The following is a 22,917-nucleotide window of genomic DNA, read 5'->3' on the forward strand; positions in this document are numbered from 1 at the left end:
AATGTATTCAGTGGTTCTTGAATGAGCCTGAGACCCAAAGACAACTGTTTGATGTGAATGAGTCAGGAGTCATATCCAAACCTGTCTGCATCCACTGTTTGTGCTTCTATTCTAATATGTCCAAAGTTTCCTGTGAACTGAGGTTTATTCAAAGAAAATTAATGTTTTAAATTATCAGCTCCAAATAATGATCAAGTTTTTCTACCACTGAAAAGTCAGTGCATAGAGCATATTAAAAAATTAAGAAACTTCTAAGGAATACAAGTTCATTGTCTTACATATTTTCTTCTAAACTGATATTTTGTTTTCCAATTGACCCAGAGTAATCTTGACATGCAACTTGAAGATGTTAAGTAGGTGTTCATATGAGATACGATGCTGATCAGAAGACAGATGTTCATATGAAGTAAAAAATATATTCTGTTATTAAAATGTGTCAAATTAGAAAAGATAAATCAAAACTCAACCATCTTCATTCCTTGCTGGTGGCAGAGAGTAAGAGCACACAGTAAAAGACAACTGAGATGCTCATTTTTAAAAAAGCATTTTTTTTAAATATCATGAATTTTAAAGGTGTTTCCAATTCACAGATCTACCACAAAAAACTAAAACATGCACAAAAATGTGTTTAGAAAGAGACTTATTGCAATATTTATGACTACAATAATATTCTTCAAGTATATAACATAGATATACAATGACAGAAGAATGGTGAATAAAATGTAGGATAGCCAAGTGGGGAAACACTATGCAGTTATAAATACCGTGTTTACAAAATCAACGTATATGTTAATATCTGGATATCTTTTACTGGTTTTGTTTTTCTTTATTGTAGTAATTTCTCTTTTTAAATAGTCATAATATTTTTCAGCATCTCCCTTGAAGAACTGGGGTTCATTTCTCCAACTTCTAGATCTGGGATGGGACATGTGAGAAACTTTTAGAAACAAAAAATTTAGTATTAATACAATGTTTAGAAGTATATATGTCATATATTATCATTTTGCAAAGTATAAAACATATAAAATAGCACTGTGCATTGTTTATGGACAAATGAATAGGTAATAAAATTATTAAATCACAGGTGGGAAAGGTACACAATTACTTAAAAAATATAGGTATTTTTCCGGGAATAAAGGAGAAAGAATAGGACTGAGAAGTATAAAAGGTATTTCAACTATATTTATAGTTTTTGTTTTGTTTTGTTTTGTTTTGTTTTGTTTTGTTTTTTGAGATGGAGTCTCGCTCTGCTGCCCAGGCTAGAGTGTGGTGGCGCGATCTCAGCTCACTGCAAGCTCAGCCTCCCAGGTTCAAGCAATTCTCCTGCCTCAGCCTCCTAGGCAGCTGGGATTACAGGCGCCCGCCACTGTGCCTGGCTAATTTTTGTATTTTTTAGTAGAAAAGAGGTTTCACCATCTTGGCCAGGCTGGTCTTGACTTCCTGACCTCATAATCCACCCGCCTCAGCCTCCCAAAGTGCTGGGATTATAGGCATGAGCCATCACGCCTGGCCCATTTATAGCTTTTAAAATATCAAAAGCATATAAGCTGAATATAATTTTTAACAGATTATTAGAATTGTTATAATAGTTTGTGTGTGTGAAACATGTTTAACATAAATTTAAAAATTCAATAAACTTACCTGAAAGACAGAAGGAGAAAATGCGTAAGATGAACATTTGCCAGTCAGTATGTGAAACACAATTGTTTCTTAGATAATGGTTTTAACCAAATAGAATGTATGATGGAAAAAAATCTCATTCAAAATAATAACCAAATATACAACTCCTGGGGATATTTAACAAGAAATTTTTAAAACACAAATTCTTCAATCAAATGGTTTTAGATAATCTCAAATAAATCTCAGTGGAGATTACTTTGATATCCCACACTGAGACAAGAAATTTCAATGATGTTTTGTAGATAGCCACAACATTCACACTAGAAATTTCAATGATATTGTAGATAGCCACAATAGATAAGATCATTTTTAATAAGAAGAAATAAAAAGAAAGGTGTTGAAATCTCAATAATTAAAAGAATATGTTACTGCTATAGTTTGGATATTTGCCGCATCCAAATTTTATGTTGAAATGTGATCTCTAGTGTTGGAGGTGAGGCCTGGTGGAAGTGGATTGGATCACAGGGTGGATTTCCCATGAATGGTTTAGCACTGTTCCCTTGGTGCTGTACTCATGAGATCTGGTTGTTTAAAAGCGTAGCATCCCCCCAACACCCGCTTGCTTATGCTTTTGCCATGTGAAAGGGCTGCTCCCCCTTCCCCTTCCCCCATGACTGTAAGCTTCCTGAGGCCTCCCCAGGAGCCAATGCTGCTATGCTTCCTGCATGCAACCTGCAGAAGTGTGAGCCAATTAAATCTTTTTCCTTTATAAATTACCCAGTCTCAGGTATTTATAGCAATGTGAGAACAAACTAATGCAGTTACTTACTCAAAGTAATTAATAAAATCTCAATGGATCACGATTCTGAAGAAATACAACTTAGTACAACTTAGTACTCTCATTTATAAGAATTTATTTTTATGTTTATTAACAATATGTAATAGTTAACTATTCATTTCAAATAGCTGAGAAATCAAGTGGATAAATAGTTTGGGGTCAATTAACTAACCTTTAGACAACTTAAGAAGAAGAAGGAAGAAGAGCAACAGCAACAACGAAGTTAACTTTTCAGAATCTCTATTAGACATTTGAATTTGGAATAACTGGAAGCAGAATCCACCACCCCTTGCTCCTGCCACATTGCAGGTTTCGCTCAAATGCAGACAGCACACTTGGGGAAGCAAAAATCTCTGGCCGCAGATGCTGCAGGAGAAATTACCACTGGGCCACAGAATCCCCGGAGGAGCCAGCATCAGCTTCCAAAACTGGGAGCTACCCTGTGAGCAATCTATATACAACACTGGGCACAGGCGGAAAGGAACTGCCAGAAATAATAACTTCAAACTCCAAAATAAGAGCAAATTCACCAAGGAAAGCAAATTTAAAGAAAGAAATGAACGGACTTAAAAATATCTAATTAGTGTTCATAGTTGGATTTAAGAGAATTGCAGTGATAAAAACAATAGCAACTAGCAAAGAAAGTGAGGCAATCAGAGCAAGAAGAGTTCTTGGAAATAGAAAGCATGATTGCGAAAATTAATAGCTCAGTAATAATTCAGTAACAAAATGTATAGTTCTAGAAACTGAATTTGTGATGGCCCACTATATTAAAATTACGGGAAAGGGAAAGGCTAAAACACATAGAAAATGGTAAAGTATGTGCTTGGCGAAACCAGGCAAACCAATACCCATTAGCAGCATATAGCAAGAAAAAAGGATGGAAATTAACAATCGAACTAATTATACATGAGAAATTTCTAGAGCAAAAGAAAACACTGGGATCTCTTATTCCCACATACACATCCTATTAGAATTTTTGAATTCCTATGTTAAAAATGCAGTGCTACAAACTTTCAGACATACAGAGATATACATGCAAAAAACACAGCACTGAAATAAACAAAAATAGCTAACATATGAATAAGAAAAAATCCCAGGTTTACAAAGGAAAGCGAATCACAATAGTTGTGTGGCTCTGATCTGTAGTACCACATCACTGTGTGCACAGTTAAGAAAACAATCATTGCAAAAATTCTCAAACTATAATTTACTTGGGAAGACAAAAGCAGCTTGTTAGAGAATATAAATCATATCCTCATTTTTGTTTTTAAAACTACATACATTGAAATGTCTTCGAGTAGATATGGATTATGGGGAAATTTAAATTTTTGGACATTTTTAACAAACATATACTCTACTGTTCACAAATTAATATACTGTGTGTCAACATGGATTGAATCTCAGTTTGGGGCCAAGCACCGTGATTTTCCTGACTTTAAGGAACTCCTCTTCCATTATGGTAGACAGGAAACAAACAGTGCAAAACCAATGAGCACCCGTGGTGAGGAAGATCATCTATACCTGGTTTCATGGGGCTACATTTGCAGACTCCTAACTCAGCCAAATGAAAGTGTGTGGGGACTATCACTAAAGATAAGTCTTAAGGAAAAAGCAGGATTTAGCCAACTCACAGGATTGGGGGAAGCGTTCCAGGCAGAAGGGAAAACATGAGGCAAAAACAACATATTGTGTAGGAGGAAAGAAGTAGGACAACAAGCTGAGCAGTTGTCCGAACACTTAAAAAAAGTGAGTCACTGCATTAAAAGAAATGAGGCCGAGCATTAGGATATATACCTAATGTAAATGACGAGTTAATGGGTGCAGCACACCAACATGGCACATGTATACATATGTAACAAACCTGCACGTTGTGCACATGTACCCTAGAACTTAAAGTATAATAAAAAGAAAAAAGATTAAAAAAAAAAAAAGAAATGAGGACGAAGGGATTAGTCATGCCCAAATCATAGAGGGTCTTATAAACATATGCCACATAATTGAAAGCATTTTGCAGAGCACAGATTTTCAATTTTTTTTAAGTAAAATAACCTTTACTCAAACAATAGCTACTAGAGATCTAATATGGAAAAATGTGAAAAAAAAATAGTCCCTTACAAGTTTAATTATATGAGCTACATTTGATGACATCAACTAACATAGTCAGGCATTTGGTGCAATGAGGCCACTGCAATGAATCCCCAAAATCATACATTTAGCACATAATTTATTTCCAAGTTTAATTTTAGTTGCACAACATAAAAAGACTTTGAAATTATAGAGAGATATTTTTTCAAATGGTCACTCAATTTAAACAGAAGTAGCAAAAGAGACATTATTCTGGGATCTGGGAAGAAAAAGAGATTGAATGCTAGGAATAATAGCAAATATAGTAAGTTGACCAGTGATGAGCCATTTAGGTGAACTCTCTGGACAGGCTAAGTATTTGGTAGCATTTGTCCAGCATTTGCATAACTTTTATTAATGGCAGAGGGCTGTTGATTGTCTTTTAGGAAACACTGTATTTATTTGTATTCAAAATTGTTTATTAGCAAGTAAGAAAATCCAACTCTGGACATTTACGCAAAAGGGGGAAGCTTAGAGAAGATACAAAGGCTCACAGAATTGCAAAGAGGATGGAAAAAGCTTGGAAAACGCACAGGAACCAATATAATTCTAAAGTTCCAAAATCAGAACTCTACTTTCAGCAGGGCCAGTCTAGCCAGGATGCAAACAATGTGTTGCACGGCAGTTTCCACTTCAGGGACACTGTAGCCATTGCCACTGACCATTACTAACCATCCCAGCATGAACGTCTTTTAGCTGAGCTCAGGTCCTGGGTCCAACCTGGTTCCTTGCAGATGGGGAGAAGGAATATCTTGTTCCCGGGGCATTTGCAGTGGGAAAGTAGCAATGGCTACTGACAAAGAATGGGAAGATTTGGCTTAAAGTTTAGAAAATAGAAGTCAACAAATTGCAGAAAAAAGAGATATTATGGAACTTCCCGATAACTCAGAAGGGAATGGCGGTGTTGTTTATTCTGTTAATAGCATGGGTTCATCTTCTGTTCCCTCCACAACACCATAGAGAATTCACAGGACATCAGATGGAGGTAGCTGCTTGACAATCTATGAAGACTGGCTAGCAGGTGAATTTTCCTCTGGCCTGTATCGTGGAGAAATACCCAAGGTTAGTACAGAGGTGGTAAAACAGGAACCAAGATAATTCTAAAGTTCCAAAATCAGAACTCTACTTTCAGCAGGGCCAGTCTAGCCAAGATGCTTCACATTTGTCTTGAGTGAGTGTTTTGTGCACAGTTCAAAGACAGAGAGCTCTGACTTCAAGTTTTCAGATGTGATCAGACAATTCCTTTGTAATTTCTGCTAACAGATGATTTTATACGTGGTAGCATTGGATCTGAGATTTTCCTTCATTTTGGCACCTACTATTGGTGACAGAGTCAGAAGATTAGAAACCCAAGCACCTCAGCTACTTCTAAAAATTGGGGAATGTTCATATCCAATAAAAATAACCAATAATTGGAAATAACCAAATCATCTATGTAAATTTGCCAGAGGAATGTGGTTGGGTCATTCACTTCACCTGGGCCCATTGTAAAAATATTTAACAAAGATACATCAGTACCAATGAAAATTAGGTTTTTGCTGCTGTTATTTTGCTGTGTTTGTTTTTGTTTTATTGCACTTTGGGGAAAGAAGAGCAAATTTACATTTTACCGATGATCTAAACATTTTCTTGTATCATAAGTACCTATTCTTAGTACAAAGCTCTTAGTGCTCCTTAAATGAAGGCATCGCGAGCAGCCATATGGTGGCCTGCCCCTTAACCTAACACCGACTTTGAGGGGTTAAAAAATAAATTTTATTGAAACATTTTGATCTTTCTAAAAAGATATATAGAACAGGAAAACTATTTTAAACTAAAATTGTAATGGAACATTGGCAGAGTCCCTGAAGCACCTGCACGCAATGAACAGTTTGAAAACTGCTAGTGTAGGTGAAGGGAAACTAGCAAAGGATTATACGGAAGGGAATGACACTGTCAGATTTACATTTGAAAGATATTTCTGCATCTGTGGGAAGAGCAATTTTGATGAGAAAAATACTGAAAACACAGAACTCCATTAAGAAGGCAAAGATGAATTAGAGCAATAGTGGTAGGAATGAAGAGAAGCTGGATTGAAAGATTATGTAGGAAGTAAAAGCTGCCAGTATTTAAGTCATTCCACTCTCTTCTAGTCTCATTTGTAGTCTTTCCAAAAAGCCATTAGGTTAGCTGTTTCCGCTAAACCTGACTAGATGGTATAATAGTGAAGAACCCGGACCTCTATTTAAATCCCAGACCTGGAACTTACTAACTCTGTGATGCTGAGGAAATTACTTAACCTTTTGGTCCTCAATTTCCTCACCTGGAAAATGGGAATAATCATTTCTACCTCACAGGTTTAATAGTAGAGATAAAAAGAAAAAAAGAGTCTATGCTAAAATATTACAATAGTGCGTAGCTAAGCAAACAGTAAACGGTTACTTTTTTTTAACTCAAGAAAGAAGCAGTTTAAGAAAGGACAATAAAAGAAAAAAAGGGTTGGGCACAGTGGCTCACGCCTATAATCCCAGCACTTTGGGAGGCGGAGGTGGGCGGATGAACTGTCAGGATTTGGAGACCAGCTTGGCGAACATGGTGAAACCTTGTCTCTACTACTAATAAAAAATTGGCCGGGTGTGGTGGCATGTGCCTGAAATCCCAGCTACTTGGGAAGCTGAGGCAGGAGAATTGCTGGAACCTGGGAGGCAGAGATCACACCACTGCACTCCAGCCTGGGTGACAGAGTGAGAGTCTGTCTAAAAAAAAAAAAGATAGAAAAAAAAGGTATGTTAATGGTCTAGATGAATATATGAACAGCGTTAAGAATTAAGCAGTATTGCCAAAAGGAAAGCAGGCTGCAGAAAAGAGAGTGAGTAAAATGAGTAAAACAATGTTATTTTTATTTAGTTGTGCTTGATTTCACCTGTTTATTACCAAGTGAAATGGCGCAGATAGCAGAGACTTCATCTGCAAAAATAAAATAAAATAGTGAAAGGTGAGAAGATGAAGAAAACAGATGTGCCAGTGTAAGATTCTTTACAATTTGCAAAAGGAGTGACTCTCACGGGCACGTTAGCTTGGGTTTGTTAGAGAAGGAAAGGCGAGAAGATCGGATGAGTTGTGCAATAACTGGCTGTTGGACTGAAGCAGAAGCAGTTGAATGCAGCTTTCCTGTTACGTGAGTTCCTGGCACGTCATGATCTCTGCATCTCCCTGGGTGCAAAGGTAGAATTCTTCCTGTGAAAAGCCAGAATAAGCTTTTCTTTGGTCTCTCTAATTAGGACTGAGAATGAAATAAATTATCAGAATATTAAAGCAGACTCCTCTGGAAGTCCCATTAGATGTCCTGTGAACTTTTAATTCCTCTTGTACTTCGGAGCCTGGATTTGAGCAAAGAAGACATATGTCTATGCATGAAATCAAGTTTTTGTACATCTAGAAGTATCTACTTGGTAACATGGATTGGTTCCACTAAAATAGATGGAACCGCTGTCCTAGCATCCTTTTTCTGTTTGTAATTACAGGCATCCAGTTTCCCCTAGGGAATGAATTCTCATTTTTTTGACCATTTTATTATGATACATTTTTTGGACATCTAATAACACTTTTGTCACATGATATTAATGACAAATTGTGCTCACCTTGAATATCACCAAAAAAACAGACAACCTGGGTGGTGGTTGTTTTTTTTTTTATGATAGTGGTGATAAATTTTCACTACTTTTAAAAATTTATTCATTTATTTATCTTTGAGTTCATCTCAGTCTTGGAATCAAGTAAATCTGGTTTATTGAGAAATTCTACATAATGTCATTTTGACAGAGTGGCAATGGATTTTCACATTACTTCTAAAACTTATTCTCAATTGTTTTATATCAGAATATAATCTCTAGTGTGACTAGAATTTAATACAGAAAGCAACACAAACAACTGTCCCCATTTTTTTTTTCTCATACCCACGTGTAATCATAGCTCACCTTCCGCTATGCCAGGAAATGTCTCTGGATGCCTTCCAACACAGCGATTTATGATTTGATTGATTTATGATCCAATTGACTTATCAATCAAAGTTGCCACGTAAGGCTAAACATAATATGCCACCCAGTCCTAGGCTGAAACCTTTCTACATGGTCCCAAGCTTGAGTAATTCTTCAGTTGGGCTGAGATGGCTGAAAATGTTTGATATAGGGCTTCTCTTTTATAAAGTATAAAGGAGTTTGTTCATAAATGGTTAGTTTCCCGTTAAGAGTATGGATTCTACACTCCCAAAGTAAATGGCTACTCTAAACACAATTCATTTTATTTATTTATATTTATTCTAACTAAAAAGCCTCTTTCATAACTTCTTTCAGCAAACCTTTATTGACATCTTTAAAAGTGGCAAGCACTATTCCAGGCACAGTAATAATCACAGGCAAAAATCTCTTCCCTCATGGCAATTGCATTTTAGTTAAATTGTGGGGACACAGTCAGTAAACAAATAAATGGAGTAAATTCATATAATGGCAGATGGAGATACTGCTGTGGAGACAAATAAAACAGAGAAAGAGACTAGGGAAGGGTTGTAATTTTAAACAGTGTGTCCTAGAAAGTGTGAATTTAGCAGACACATTTGAGCAAAGACTTGAAAGGTGATGAGAAGCAAGCCTTGAAAGGCCTGGGGCATTGTCTTTTAAGCAGAGGTCACAGCAGATTCCTCCCACGTGTCTGATACTGTGTTCTGTGAAGGAGGAACAGTGACAACACCCACCAGTGTGTCCAGAGGGCAGGAGCCAAGGGCAGAGTGGGCGGAGATAAATGCAGAGAACAAGCAAATGAGAGGGAAAGAAAGACAACAGGGAAAGACAGGAGGGAGAGGAGGTTTGAAAAAGATCAGAGACCAATCTGCTTGGAGCCTGTTAGGATGGGGCTATGAATTAGCCATATCCCAGTGGAATGGTAAGAAGACTGCAGGAGTTCAGGGCAGAATGCAGGGAGCAATGCCCCCAGAGGGAGAGCTGAAATTAGCATCATGCTCGAGCCTGAGCCAGGCAGAAGTGACCCAGATGGGATTTAAAGCTCCTTCCTTCTAGACTCAGGAGACTGAGGCAGGAGGATCACATGAGCCCAGGAGTTCGAGACTGCAGTGTGATATGATTCTGCTTGTGGATAGCCACTACACTCCAGCCCGGGCAACACAGTGAGACATTGTCTCTATAATATAAATAAATAAAATAATAAACACACAAATAAGTAAAGATCTTCCTTCTGCAGGAAGAAATAAATGATCGGAGGAGGCAGAGAAAGCCTGGTGTCAGAAGACCTAAAGTCACCATAATAAAATACCGTCTCTAAAATACAAATAAATAAAATCATAAAAAAAGAATAAATAAAAATCTTTTTTCTGCAGAAAAAAAAATTATTTAATGGGAGAAGGCAGAGAGCGCCTGGTGTTGAAAGACCTAAAGTCGGCTCCAAGGAAATAATGGGTGGGAGGTGTTTAAAGTTCCAGGTAAAGGGGGAATCTACATTTAAAAAACCTCATTTGAATAGATGTAGCGCCCAATCCCAATCCTAAAGCAGGGAAAGGAAGTACGTTTGTTATAGCTATAGCCTCTATTCTTCTCATTCTATTGCTGTGGTTTAAAAAAACAAAAACAACAAACAAACAAAACATAAACACCTGATTCTTCAAAAGACTCGAGAGTAACATTCGATACATATCTGTTATCATCTGGGAATACTAGTGAGGTAGAATGTTCACAGGACAGGACATGAAGCCCTTCCAAAGCATCCCGTGAGAGCTCCAGTACAGACAGGGCTAAAGACATGTAAATTAGCAGCTGGAGTGACCACATATAGAGCATTCATCAGAGTGAGGCATGAGGGGAGAGTGGCAGAAATAACCTACTCTCCGGATTTAAGGGCAGAAATCTGGATTCCCTGATGATGCCCCACATGTCAACAGTAAGATACCTAGACACAGAAAAGGTAGAGTGCTTCTCTTGCTATTACAATAAATATGAGAGTTAACTTCAACTAAATTGCTTTCCTTTGTTTTAAAGAGCAATATAAAGAAATTCTTTCAAGAGTCCAACTCATCTCATCCTCAAGCCCACTAGTATAAATTTCATAATGTATCAGGATCAAAATAATTTTTCAGTCTTCTCAGTGATTGACCCAAAATTTACAATAATCGGGAATACATCCTGTAGCAATGAAGTCTGTATTTATACGTTGTTTCATGAAAATGAAGCCTCTTTCTTTTTGGTCAGGATGTATCATTCTGCTCATCCTTGGGTGAGAATTTGGGAGGGAGCAAAATGATCCATGGCATGGAACCCTATTATGAGAATGACCACATAGAAGAGTAGTTCTTAACCTCCTGGGAATCAAAGACTCTGTTGAGAATATGCTAACTGCCATGGACATCTGATTAAAGACACAGAAAATAAAATACTTAGCACCTATGAAGAGATAGAAGTTTGCATTTTCAGGAGATTCATAGCTATTTTTCCTGATGTCTCATTAAATCAAAGATCCTAAAGTCATCCCGCTAGGGGAGAGTAAATTAAAATAAAATCAAGACCCAAGCCTCTCACCTTTCATGATCTCCACTGCTTCATGCTGTCTTTTTTGTAGGTGCAGGGGAATTAAAGTGTCATCATTTATAAACCTACAATAAAATGCAGAGCCCTCACTACATTTAGTCTTCTAAACCTGAAAAGCTACCTAGATTTTCCGCAAAGGAATTATTCTCTGCACATCGTCTTTTTAAAAAACTGTTTAGTAATGATGCTTAATGTAAAGCAGCTGTCGCCTCTCACAAAGAAGGCTCCACAGTGTTGCTGGATGAGTCATGAGTCATACATGAATATGGAATTAGCAGAATGATCATTTGCTCAATTGTCAAGGCCTGTCTCTGTAGAATGAATGCCTATTGTGAAAGTGCAAAGTTTCTGTGAAAATACCAAAAGGAGGGGAGGTGCTTTTATATGGGCTGGGAATATTGGACACATCCTTGCTCAGGTAGAATAGCGTATACCCCATCCTATAAGGAATGCAAAAGAGAACTGTTTTTGTTGTTGTTGTTGTTGTTTTTAGTTATCAGTAAAGTACAGTTAGTTCTTCTCTGTAACCCCTGGGAAGTGTACTTTGAAACCAGAGGCACCCATTTCAGTATAGAGGAACCTTTTAGAACCTTCTACCTTCTACCAGTCTCTCCTCAGGAATTGGTTAAATTGGGGTTAGGGACAGACAGCTGAGAACTTAATTGACATAGATATATATAAAATTAACTATGAGAAGTAGCCCCTCAGATATGTGGATTAAAAGTAAATTAGCTTTCTAAGTTCAAATGACTTGCTTTAAGCCTGCCATAATCTGAACATTTGTGTCCCCTCAAAATTCCTAAGTTAAACTCCTAATACCCAAGATGATGGTGTTAGGGGGTGGGGCCTTTTGGGTGGCGATTAGGCCGTAAAAGTTGAGCTCTCAGGAATGAAATTAGTATCCTTATGAAGGAGAGCCTAGAAAGTCCCCTCATCCCTTCCACTCTGTGAGGACACAGTGAGAAGGCTCCCTCTATGAACCAAAAGTAAGCCCTCATCAGACACCACGTCTGCCAGTGCCTTGATCTTGGACTTCCCAGCCTCCATAGCTGTGAGAAATAATTGTCTGTTGTTTATTCCTATCAAGTTTATGGTACTTTTTTTAATAGTAGCTTGGAAAGACTAAGACAAGGCCTACATGAGAGACCTTAGTGGGAACTGAGTGAGGTAAGTCATCCTTTACAGAAGAGTGAAAGATACGGAAAATGCCCCAACTCTAATGGAAAGAGGGGAGTACCTCAAAGCTTCAGATATCTAGAAATATGTATGTGCTTATATCATTAGAAATCATATTCTTTGAGGCTTAGAAAAGAGAATGTTCATTAATATAAACCTTCTGAAAGTTGTCAGAATGTACATTTATGCTTTTTCTGAGGAACGTTATCAAACAGCAGGAGAGTAACCTCGGCATTTTAAAAATTGTTATTCCTGATAAACATATTTTTCCTAGAGAAGCATGTCTCTTAAATGGTAAACATTAAGATAGTGGGAGAATAAATTGTTTCCAAATTACACAGTTATGTTCAAAGCTTGGGGAGGTTATATATTTTTATTTTTATTTTTTTGCTTTATTTTTTTCAGATGGAGTCTCACTCTGTTGCCCAGGCTGGAGTGCAGTGCCGCGATCTCGGCTCACGGCAAGCTCTGCCTCCCGGGCTCACACCTTTCTCCTGCCTCAGCCTCCCGAGTAGCTGGGACTACAGGCGCCGCCACCACGCCCGGCTAATTTTTCATATTTTTGGTAGAGACGGGGTTTCACCGTGTTAGCCAGGATGGTCTCGATCTCCTGACTTCGTGATCCGCCTGCTTCGGCCTCTCAAAGTGCTGGGATTATAGGCGTGAGCCACCGCGCCCAGCCTATTTTTATTTTTTAAGTCAGTGTGGAAGGCAATTTCATAGGCATACTTTAAATTACTCTATAGTTTTACACTGTTGAGATGAAGACCACATGCTAATGAGAACTTAACAAATGCAGTGTAATAACAGCAATGCGCTCATGAACATATGTGATTTTAATCCCTTCTTAAATATTAAAGTGTACAATCTGTAGATAATGGTTAAGATTCTAGATTTAGGTTTGGATTTAGACAGTTGAGATTTTAGAGGGTTACACTCTGCTTTCCAGTTTGTGCTATTCTAAGCTGTTTAGTTTATCATTTCTATGACATTCCAAGTCAAACGAGGACAGCTTGATTTTGCTGATAGCTGATGAAACTGTAAAATGCTGCATAATTAGATAGAAGGGAAGTATCTATTTAAGAAGGAAAATAAACATCCAGGAAGTTATTCTACGAGGGGGGAAAAGTGATGTGAAAAATATTTTTGCCCTGTTACCAGACTTTTCCAAGAATTTAGATTTAGCTTTTGTTTACAGCATTGTTTGCCATTCCTGGATGTCTTTATATAATTGACTTAAATAATTGACATTTGAGTGGTACTTTCTGGGCATGAAAGTGCTTCACACATACTGACTCCCTTAGTACTCCAAAATAATTGTAAGAAAAATATTGCCATTACTCAGTTTAATAATAAAGACCACTTGAGCTGCCTCAAGCTAGATTATTTTCCCAAAGTTATACAGGGTAAGTGACAAAACTGGGAATATTTTGTCTTTTCCCCACTATCATGCTGCCTTTAGCTTGAGAATCTCTAAGCCTGAAAATGAGGAGTCAGTCATCTTGATTTGTCTAAAATCTCCTGACGTGTATCTCTGCTGCAGTCTCCTCACACAAACTCCATCCCTCCTACGTACTGGTGATTCATAAAGCAGAAGCAATCAAGTCACTACCTACTCAGGAGGCTGCTAGCATCTTAGCCCAGGAATCAAGGCTTTTAAAATACAGCCAAACCACATCTTCAGTAATCGTTACAACAGTTATAGCAATTGCTTACACAATGTTCCTATTTATTATGTGCAAGACACCATTCCAATAATTTTGCATATATTATCTCATTTAATCCTAACAACAACGACAACAAAAACTCATGAGGAAGGTACTATTAGGACATCAGTTTTCCAGCAGAGGAAATATGGAAATTTGGAAAATGAAGCCACTTGTTCAGGATATCCTGTCTTCCCTTTCACTGGGTTCATGATACACTGCCTTTTCTTTCCATTAACAAGGTGAGAAATCGAAGGGTTGGGGGTGTACCGCACCTGGATATGAAGCGCCATCTGTACTTGGGAGGGGAAACTGAGGACTGTAGGTGTGATGCATTACGGAATTTGGAATGTTTCATAAATTTGTTTTACAGTGAAAGAGAAAGCTTAAACCATGACAAGTTATGCAAGAAAATGCTATTCTCAAAGACCAAGAAAGAGGCACAGTGGGTGCAAGATAATCCCATTGATAATAAATTGGGATATCACACAAATTAACATGTATGATCACATCCAACTAAATGCTGATTATACAGAAGATTTCTGAAATATACTAAAGATGTAAACGTTGGGGGCAATTAAGTAAACACAAAAGAAAAGAGAAGAAATGGAAATGGAAATTGGAATGTTGCTCAAGCAAATTTACATAATTAAACCAACTATACACTAATTATATGAAACACTTCTGAAATATACTGGATGTTTAAAAGGAAAAAAAATAAATAGCAAACAGGTGAAACAAGAAGAAATAGAAATATCAAACTGCATTGATATAAAAGGAAGAGATTTGTTACTGAAACCAAAACTGCTGTTTTGTTCTGAATGATGGAATGCATTATGACTAGAGGAATAAACTGCTTTCAAAGCCGTATTTCAACTGGAGAACAGAAGAGAAAGACACTGAAAAGATGGCTCCCTCCGTAGTGGAGCAGTTTAATTGGCTTTTGTGCAAGATAGGACTAGGGAATCCCAGAGCTGATTTTGGAGATATGAGATAAAAAGAGATTTATCTGAATTAGAAAATAAGGGGAATTTGTTGTTCATTCTTTGTTATTTCTTAGTTCTAAGAAGGAGGGGGAAGATAAATATCGAAAATTATATTTACCATGTTTCTCTTTGGACTGTATCAATGTCCTTGTTCCTCTCTAAGTTCTCAGTAAAACACAACACAGATAAACCCTCATGTGTAAGTCTCTCAGTATGTGGGGTTCTGAATGTGTGATTCTGCGTGTACGTTTATGTGTGTGTGTTTGCATTTAGTGCTCCAGGTGATCATTGGTTAAATCCTGAAGTATCCAAACACCTTCCAAGCTTCTCAGGGTTTTCTCATTTCTCTTAGGCAAACAATATTTTTTTAAGTGTGACCTTTAGCTATTATTTTCAACTATGTCACATGAACAGCTTTGTGCACTTTCTCAGAATATAACTTTCATATACTGTTGGAGATGAAATGTACAATATGTGCAAAATTCATTTGAGAAATCTCTGTCCAAATCTGTAACACTGATGCTACAGAAAAGCAGAAAATGTACTCGTTAAGTTGACTCAATAAAGTACTGTAAAATATTATTAACCTTACCAGGGCCGGTAATTTCTGCCTGAAAAGATTATACAGGAGACAGAATACCCTCTCCTTTTAATACACATTCCTAGTTTTGAGAAACGCCCCTTTGCAACCATGCACACTTCTCCACACTGGGTCTAAATCATTAATGATTCATCTAAATGATTAACACTCTCAAGATATCGAAAAACATTACACACCAACAGTAAGTAGTAAAGGCCATGTTAACTTAGACACCTTGACACATAGACGTAGAAAATGCTTATAGTTTCAGTTCTATAATTTCAACCAAAAATAAATATAAGAACACAGCTACTCACTTGTTTAGATATGAAATAACTTTTCTCCTTCCTAATGGGCAAAAAAAATCTTAACTGATTTTAGCTAAAATAGAAAAATAAGCCATCAAGCTAATCAATAACAAAACAGACCCTATGTCCTCTCTCATCCAAAGGATAAAATATCTCCATAGATTATTAATCCATTTATAGTGATCAACAAATATTCAGACAATAAAAGCTAATTCCTAATAATTGCTGCCACTAATGAGGAATAATAACTCATCAGCCTTTAACAAACCAAAAGCAAAAACAAAACACAAAAATATTGGAGAGAGGAAAGAAATTTTTGAAAAATAGAGTCGACAAAGTTCTACTGTCACGTTGGATCTATCATAAGGAGGTTTATTCTGTTCATGAACTGTACCACTTCTCTAGTGATGAAGTTTATTTGGTTCTGTCAGGTGAATCTGTCAAGCATTTGGGTGGAAGACCTCCGAAATTATATAAAGTTACAATATCTAAACATTGGGATACCAGTACACAAATGGAAAAACAGATCAATGAAAGATTAAATAGTCTCAAAGCTTCCATAGAGTATGTAGAATAATTTAATACAGGCTTACAGAGGCACCACACATCACTAGAAACAAATAAGGATTTTTCAATAAAAGACTCTGAGAGAATTAGTTATGTGGAAAGAAAATAAGATTAAGTCATAATCTTATACTAGCTAGCACAATAAAGTCCAAATATATCAAATGAAAAAACTCAATCACTTTCATAACTACCAGAAAAAAATAAGATGATCATATTTGCACTGTTTGGGGAAAGACTTTCTAACATTTTATTTTAAAACTCAGATACAGAGATTAGATTATATGGTACTGTTGATCTGTAGTCCGTTCTCACATCTGACCACTTTAAAGCTCTCTTTTTGCCTCATTTATTGTTTGAGCTGATGTTTATGTCTCTTATCCACTCTCTTTCTACTCCTCTCATAGAGGACCATTTTGCTATTTTTAAATGTTTGCTATTTTCTGTTTCTATATGTTCATTATATACATCTGTTTTAAATTTTCATAAATATCATCATTTATATATCTTATTCTACATTTATATTTTATGCTTTTAAAATCCCTCATGTTACTGTGTTTACAATTATAACTGCTTCAAACTGCTGCATAATTTCATGGTCAGCAGACATGGAGTGTGTTTTTTTTGTTTGTTTGTTTGTTTTTGTTTTGTTTTGTTTTGTTTTTGGAGATGGAGTCTCACTCTGTCTCCCAGACTAGACATGGAGTGTTTTAATGTTTTGTTTTTGGTTTTGGTTTGTTCAAGGCCATTACATTATGAATCCTCGTTGGTTGTAGCAATGAATGGGGTTTTGGGTCTTTGGTCTGATTATTTCATGATCAGTATAAATGGATTGATGGTTTATAGATATCTTTTACTCCTTGGGTGAGAGATGACAGACAGTCTGTTTTGTTACTGATTTGTTTTATTCCTGTTAGTTTGTCCATGTCTTATTGGACAAAGCTAGTGCCATGGCCAGTGCAACATCAATGTATAAGGAAATAGTTTTCTCACTTAACTGAAAAAGTAAAAGACTGACACCAATAACCCAGTCTGCCATAGAAGCTATTTAAGGCAACATTAAAGTTGTCAGGAAAATTCTTGGTGTTTCAGTAACTTGTTCAACAGACACATCTAAAACAACTGGTAGGGGAAGAGTATGGAAAGTGATAGGGGCTGAAAGAGCAGAAAAAGAACAGGCTGGGAATAAAATTAGAGTTAAGATAGATGAATAGAGGTGTTTTCCCCAGGATAAGCACTCTAGCATTCAGAAGATGAAGAAATGCATTTTGAGCAGCGTACAGGAGCCAGTCAATTGAACTAATGGATATCTTTCCCCCAATTTTTCCTATTGAAAAATGTAATAGATTGGAGAATATGAAAAAAATTCAAGCTGGTAAAAGTAAATATCCTTTATTTCAAATTCTCTCCCTTCAAGCAAAGATGCTTAAGAGACTTTTTGCTGCCCCTTTAAGCATCCCACAGTCCTTTGAGAGTTAGGAGCACTGGAGCCTAAATGACTCCCCTAGCCTGAGGGAGCTCCATTGTGATAGCATTTGAGGAGCTGTATGCAAGTTATTCTAGCTTTATACCCTTACCTCTAGATCATGGTCCTATTAATAGAATTATGCTGAATAAAATATAAAACAGTTGAAATGAATGACTATGTCTTAATTAAAAATAAATTTTAAAAAAAGCACTCACCTCCACATTGTTCCTTAATTGGAAAAGGCAATTAGCCACATTTTAGAACATTTCTAATTTATTCAGAATTTCCATGATATTAACTTCTTCCTAGTATGAGCTTGGATCTGGTAAGATTCATTCATTTTCAAACCTGAGACTCATTCATCTACATACATAAATGAGAGTTAGTCATTTATAACACTATTTTCTATTCGTGCTTGCTCACATATTCTACATGCCAGTCGATCTGCTCGTCAATGGCAGCATATTTAATCAGTACATCAGCAATGCTACATTTCCGTTCACAGCAGAGCAAATGAGATTCCAATGCTATCCTCAAAAAAAAAATTCTTGACTTAGAAAAACATCTAAAAACAGCTTTTCATATTAATTCCTTAAGCACATTCCTAAAAATAATTTTTATTTATTTTATTTTCTCCCATAGCAAGAAGGGCAGCACTCTAGTGTTGGCAAGGCACTATTGAGAAGCAACATAATTAAGTTGCCAAGCCATGTATCTGATGACAACTCAGTATGCCAAATAGAGGTGGAATCTGGCACTTAAAACAGCCTTCTGTTACTCTAGGTAGGTAGTCAGACATGAACAGGGCGGGATAGGTGCCCCCCACACACACCAGGAATATCCAGCAACCATCACGTGATGGTCAATCAAATGTTAACTATCTCTCTAAAATAATAATTGATCACAGCCAGTGGCCCCAGGGGAAAGGCAGTCTCCCAATAAAGAGGAAAAACCTGAAACTGGCAATCAGCAGCCTCCTGACGAGATCTCAGGAGTTGGGTGACTGGGTTCAAGCATGCACACTAAGAGGCAAAACGGTGGAGTTTAACTGGTCCATGACCTTCCTCTAGAAACATTCGACTGGTAAGGGAAGAATGGCCCCAGTGAGCATTTGTACAACTCCAATACAACTCAAACACACTGCGCCTGAGGCCCCTCCCGAGTGCTAGCCGGCCACTGTATGTGCAGACAGGCCAAGGGAAGAAGCAGAGGAGAAGTGACGCAAGACCCCAGAAGCATGTCAACATATAAAACCCCAAGTCAAAGGTCAAACAGTGCACTTGCTCTCTCACGTTGCCCAGTGAGCCCTATTCCAAGGGCAGTTTACTAGCTTTCATTCCTGCTCCAAAACTTTTTGATAAATTTTGACTCCTGCTCTAAAACTTGCCTTGATCTCTCCTTCTGCTTTATGCCCCTCAGTCAAATTCTTTCTTCTGAGAAAGCTAGAATTGAGGTTGCTGCAAACCCATATGGATTTGCAGCTGGTAACAAACTTTGGTGCCACATGACTTGGATACGTTCCACTGCTAACACTTTCCCCTTTAGTCCTAAATCAAAAACTGAGATCATGATTGATCTCAATTGTCAAAATCCTTATTGGGTCAGGGGGTCAGGATTATAAAATATTTCCTGAATACAAATGAAGACTGAATTGGTAGAGATGTTTAGAGAACAGTCCCTTGCTTACTTGACATTGAAATCTCTGCTTACCAGTGCCCCAAACCAGGTATCTGGTCTTTAGATTCCATCTGGGTCCCATTACATGAAATGGGATTAACATCTAATCTGATCACTCAGTAGTCCAGGCTAGAAATTCAAGAAAGATGGAATTTGGCTTTCCTTGTAGCTTTCTCTGTTTCCAGAAACAGTCACAGCTGAAACTGCTATGGACTGCAGAGGGGATTTTCATTTCAATGCTAATATTTTATCACAGCAATATTCACTCCAAGATTAACAATTACAATAATTATTTGTGTTTTCTTCCTTATTTCCTTCCAAGTAGCTCAGTCACATTCATCCTGACCCCCACAGGGAGAGATGTGCTAGCAGCGGGAGGCAAGGATGGTCAGGCTTTACATCTGCCACATGGAAGACATAAGTAAGCTTACCTTAAAGGTTCATGGAATCAAGGATCTAGTCAGCAGATGCTGTGGTCAAACTGATCACACAGCCTTTTATTAGATTTCTCTCCTTCCCTGCTTCACTCCTCCATCCCTCACTTTTGCTCCCTGGGATGGTGTTTCAGAAACAACCACTTGCACATGTTTCTTTTTTTCTCTCAAGCTCTGCTTTTGGCAGAACCCAACCCAAGAAGTCTGAACCCTCATGTTTCCATCTCTCTCTTGCTCTGTCTGATTACCTTTCTCTCTATCCACCCACCCTTGTTAAGGACTTATAATTTAGACCAAAATGACTGGATTGAGAGAAAGAATACATCAATGAATAATTAGCAAGATGTATTAGTCTGTTCTTATGCTGCTGATAAAGACATACCTGGGACTGGGCAATTTGCAAAGAAAAAGAGGTTCCAAGTGGCTGGGGAGGCCTCACGATCATGGTGGAATGCAAAAGGCACATCTTACATGGTGGCAGGCAAGAGAGAAGTGAGAACAAAGTGAAAGGGGTTTCCCTTTATTCAACCATCAGATCTCATGAGACTTATTCATTACCATGAGAACAGTATAGCGGCAACTGCCACCATGGTTCAATTATCTCCCACCAGGTTCCTCCCACAACATGGGGGAGTTATGGGAGTTAAATTCAAGATGAGCTCTGGATGGGGACACAGCCAAACCATTCACCAGGCATGCTAATGAATGCTGAAACTCAAGCACTTTCCAATTTTTTGGTATATCGTTCTAGAGTTTTTCTTTGGACATTTAAATATTTACATATGTACATGTATTTTTACAAAAATGAGATACCATTATACATAGCCACACACACATACATACATGTCAAGACTCTTATTTTTCAGTTAAACTTAACGTAGCATTTACTGATTTCAATAATTCTAGATATAGCACCCATTTTTGTAACTGCAACATGTTAACATTGCAAAATTTGGATGGTTGACTCAGATTTAAATATAATCCCTTATTAATAAACATTTAGTTTATTTCCAGTTTTTTACTGTGATAAGACAATATGTCAGAAGCATCACTTTACATGCATCCCTCCCACAAATTATTTTCTTAATGTAAATTTCAGCTTGAACAGTATTCAGTTTTTACAGAAAATTTTTACCAATTGACATTCCTACCAATAGCAGGTTATGAGGTATGCTTCATCACACTCCCACAAGCAATTAATGCTATTATTAATTTTTTGGGGTATTCTGACAACAAGTACACAAACACATTTTATAAATAGAGATAATATATTCACAAATATATCATTTAATCTGTATGTATTTGACTATTGATGCAGTATATGTTAGCCTGTTTGGGTTTCGAGCTTTGGTATGCTTCCTCTTGTCAATTGCCTGTTCGTTTCCTTCCTCTAAGAGTTCACAATGAGTTCTTATAGTAGTCATTCATTTCTTTCTTTTTTCTTTTTTTCCACAAGCACGTGCACTTTATTGAATATCATTGTGGACAGGTGTGTGGGGATAAAATGCTGTATCTAGGGGCAGGACCAAGGGGGCAGGATCAATAGCCCCAGCGTGAGGGCCAGCATTGCAAAGTGGAGTACAAGGGTCGCAGGCTATGGGCAGCTACTAGTAACCCTGTTTTTCCTGTATGATCTGTAACATAATATGGTAGATCATCACAGAACCAAACACCAGTAACAGGATGAATCCAATGGTCATGATGATGCCCACAATCAGGGCCGAGATGTACAGGCATTTGGCCGTGGAGGCATAGGCCTGGGCCCCAGTCACGTTGCCAACCATCTTCCTGTCCCTAGACTTCACGGAGTAGGCGAATGCTATGAAGCCCAAGCAGCACCAGTTCAAGAAGATGGTGTTGAACAGGGACCAGACGACATGGTTGGGCACGGAGGTCTTGCTGTAGACGTTGATAACGGTGGACCTTGGGAGGATGGTGCTATGGGGTGCCCCCAGCACAGTCACCTCGTGCTCCTCCTTGTGCATTTTCTGTCTTTGGGGAAGGAAGTGTTGAGTGAAGGTTTGAGAAGTGTGGTTTTCGGCGTGGAGGGAAGGGCAGCTGCAGTGTCTGGATGCTGGGATGGTGCTCAGTGAGCCCTGCTTTCCCCTGTTGTTTCCAGTAGTCATTCATTTCAATGGCAAATAGTACTGGGGGAGGTTCTACAAGAGTCTTCAGAAGCTGCAGATACAGTGGTAAGCATGAAACATGGCTCTGCCCGCTGGAGCATAGAGTTTAGCAAAAAAGATGGTCACTAACAATTACAGCTACAATGAAGGTTGGAAAATAATTCTCTGGCACAGAAAATGTACTGCAAGAGAGGTCAGAGAATCGGGCCATCAGGGAAGACCACCTGAGGAAGTAAGACAAGTTGAGATCGAAGAGTAAGTGAAAGTCAACCAGGTGAAGAAGGACACAAGAATATTTCATGGAGATGAAAAAGATATAAAAACACAGGGAAGGCCGGGCGCGGTGGCTCACGCCTGTAATCCCAGCACTTTGGGAGGCTGAGGTGGGCGGATCATGAGGTCAGGAGATCCAGACCATCCTGGCTAACACGGTGAAACCCCGTCTCTACTTAAACTTCAAAATATTAGCCAGGCGTGGTGGCGGGCGCCTGTAGTCCCAGCTACTCGGGAGGCGGAGGCAGGAGAATGGCGTAAACCTGGGAGGCGGAGCTTGCAGTGAGCCGAGATCACACCACTGCACTCCAGCCTGGGCGACAGAGTGAGACTCCATCTAAAAAAATAAAAAAAAAAAACACAAAAGCCACAGGGAAAAAGTGTATTATGTTTTAATATATTAACCCTTTGTCAACCATATATATGCATATATATTCGATATATAAAACACTTTTTAGATTATTG

The 22,917-nt window shown here is 37.9% G+C and overlaps 1 pseudogene across 1 annotated transcript; it reads right to left on the reverse strand.

Annotated features, from left to right (window-relative positions):
* Nucleotides 1-21,503: 21,503 nt before the first annotated feature.
* On the reverse strand, nucleotides 21,504-22,172 carry LOC112611007 (annotated as a pseudogene). Its single transcript, XR_003116523.1, has one exon. The product of XR_003116523.1 is annotated as an interferon-induced transmembrane protein 1 pseudogene (transcript).
* Between the last annotated feature and the right edge of the window lie 745 nt (nucleotides 22,173-22,917).

This window comes from Theropithecus gelada, chromosome 1, assembly GCF_003255815.1.
Source record: "Theropithecus gelada isolate Dixy chromosome 1, Tgel_1.0, whole genome shotgun sequence".
Taxonomy (NCBI): domain Eukaryota; kingdom Metazoa; phylum Chordata; class Mammalia; order Primates; family Cercopithecidae; genus Theropithecus; species Theropithecus gelada.